General features: G+C 41.7%; 1 pseudogene; it reads right to left on the bottom strand.

The window, feature by feature from the left end:
• Positions 1-213: 213 nt before the first annotated feature.
• The window catches only part of LOC137978834 (uncharacterized), an 11,724-nt pseudogene continuing 8,968 nt past the window's right edge, over positions 214-2,969 (bottom strand).

Raw genomic sequence — 2,969 nt, forward strand, 5'->3', positions numbered from 1 at the left:
TCAAAGTATTCCTTGCTGTTTTATAAGGAAATATCAGGCCTTGGTAGAACACTAGATGGTCTGTTCTGGATGGTGCGATTTCAGTCAAAGTTTAACTATGATCTGACAAAGGGAAATAATTTTCGAGTAAAGAGATGACGAACTTTCGCCACAAACACAACGTTCGCACGGTGTAAAAAGGATGGTGGCACGGGCAAATAGGACAACGAAAGATAACCTTTTCAGTTTAATCCAAGAAAAGAACTTGTCATCAAACCACTAATGTCATTATTACCTTGGAGAAACCGGTGTGAAAAAAGTATAACCATACATATAGAACCACTCCCAAAATGCCGTATGGAATGGTTTTCGGAATCTCTCGGAGAAAAGACATCAAAAAGCCACAAATGAGTTGATAAGTCACAGCTAAATCAAATACAGAGCAGGAAAATGGTCAATAATTTGAAAAAACTGGATGAGCCAGACATTTTAGGAGAGCGTTGTCTGAATCTTGCAAACTGCAGACCGCGGACTGCAGACTAACCCTAAATCACAGTTATTGGAAGCTAACCCTAACACCAGCCCTAACCTAACTACGCCAATTGTTTGAAAAAAAAGGGAAAAAAGAAAAACAAATTCTTTTTTCGTTACGTAATACCAGGAGCACCTGCTGAATGGTCACTGCGGAATTTACATCACCGAGCATGGAACAGTGACGGGTCCTAAATCACATTCAGGAACGCCATTTCTCATTCCCACACCAAATTTAACGCCCGCTCGGGCAGCAAATGGACCCGCTCTGGCTTCTCCAGCAAAGGCTGCTACACTTGCGCCTGTGTATTTCCAGGAAGCACCTGCTTCTGCTTGCGCGCCTGGTCCTGAAGCACTGACCTGGGCAAATGGCACGTGGGTGACTCCAGCCTCTACCTTAGCAACCACAGCCGAAGCTTCTGTAACATAAAGGCAGATTACATGTGAGTGAAATTATTGACAAATGAACATACAAATAGCACATACCGTACGCATGCGCACACCCATATCTCTCGGGCAGTGGCAGAGAAGGGTATGTTTTGGTTCTGTTTGGGGTCTCATTAATCTGGTATTGGAAGAAGTGATATGGCTGTGCGCATTCATAAGAAACTGGACAAAACGGTATTCGATTGGTGCAATTTGGTTTTGAATTGCTTTTGACTTTTATTAGGTCACTTCAAAATTGTCATAACCTACTTTAGAGGCAGAATATCTGGCATATCAATTTTCTATTCAGGCTCTGGTTCCCCTTCAGGAAAAGCAATTTTTTACCATTCTTTTTTTTTTTACTCACAAAGTCGCATTCGATATGGAAATATAGTCCCCGCATTTTTTTTGTTTTGCAGCGACTCCAACCATAAGGGCAGGAAAATTTTGTTCTGAATATTCCGACAAAAGGAAAACGGTTTATCCTTACGCCCTCAAACCTCGTTAAGAAACAATGAAACTAAACCACAGCCGTTCTGAAAATGAGAGGTCGCATTCCATCGAAGATCGAGATTTCTAGGTTATGGACTAGAAGAATTATTATAATTTAGTGTAACGTTCTTTTTAATTGTTTTCCCGCGTTAATATTCTAATTTTTAAATTTCATAGTTAAATGTCTTTCATAATCATTACGTTGTCCTCGACTGGACGATCTATCACCTGCACGTGCTCCTAGATCTTTCAATCCAGCTCCAGCTCTTGCCTGGGCTTCACCAGCCACAGCTCTTGCGCTAACTTCAATGACGTCTTTAACAAGAGCTGCGCTCGCACCAGCCTCGGCACCAGATGCCTTGGCAGACGCCTCAGCTTGTACGGGGGTTACTGAGGTCCCTGCAGATGCATTTGCCACTTTCGCTTCGGCGTCGGCATTAAGAAGCTCCAAGCCAGAAAATTCAGCTACTCGAGTACCACACTTCGCTTTCTTTGCATTCACTTCCACTTCTTTTTTAGTACCAAGGCCGTTGGCGATCAGCACTTTGTCTGTGGCAGTCCCTGCAGCTGTTCCCGCTGCCCGACAACTGTCTATTTTCATTTTCCTTGAAGTGCTCTTGCCTGGGGTATTATTTTCCACCCATTTCCTATTTTCTCTTTCGTATTTTGAAGGTTTCGAACCATACTGCTTCTCTTTGTAAATTACCATTTTCGTCTTGTCCCCATTCACTTCCATTTCTTTTCCGTCCAATTTTGGTAACAAATAAAAGAGCAACTAGTAATAGAACAATAGAGTTTAGGTTCTCGAGCGCAAATATATTTTGGGCCCTCGGGCTCACTATAGGCGAGGGTTAAAATGAGCTCTGAAAGGGGGTCAAAACATTAATGTCTAAGAAAATAAACTCTATACTATTATTATCACAATTAAAAAATGACAACAAAACAATCTGAGCACTTTTTTTCACCAACACAGCAAGAAATAGGCACGAACATTACGCGAGTCTTCTTATATTGTACGATTGTTTGATTTTGACTTTCGTTGGGCTGAAATATATCTTAGCTCGCCAAAATGATGTTCCATTTTAACTTACAAATTGCTCCACAATGCCCCACAAAGCGATATTAAAAATTAAAGATGAATAGATTCATAAAGCGAGTTTAAAGTCCGAGAACAGCTAATGAGTTCATGAATCCCTGTGACCTCGACAGGTGATTTTATTGATTGCATTTCGCTTTTGACACACCTCCCCGTAAACTAAAAGTTATCGTTCATTGATACAAGTTTCCGTCTTCATGATGTAATCGTTAATACCGTGCTGTAACATTTTCTGATCAATGACCAAGTGGGAGAATTACCCAGACCGCTCTGCGCGTTTGATGGCATTTACCCAATTCGCCTCTATGCGCCTAGTTTTATCAGATCGAGATCGTTTTACCCACTACAAATATTTTTACCAATTTTTTTGTACACGCAGGGGCTGCGAAGGTGTCTTCTCCCTTGGCTTTGTGGCCACTGGGGTACAAAGCCTGCGGAGCCAATG

The sequence above is a fragment of the Montipora foliosa genome, chromosome 12 (genome assembly GCF_036669935.1).
Source record: "Montipora foliosa isolate CH-2021 chromosome 12, ASM3666993v2, whole genome shotgun sequence".
Lineage (NCBI taxonomy): Eukaryota > Metazoa > Cnidaria > Anthozoa > Scleractinia > Acroporidae > Montipora > Montipora foliosa.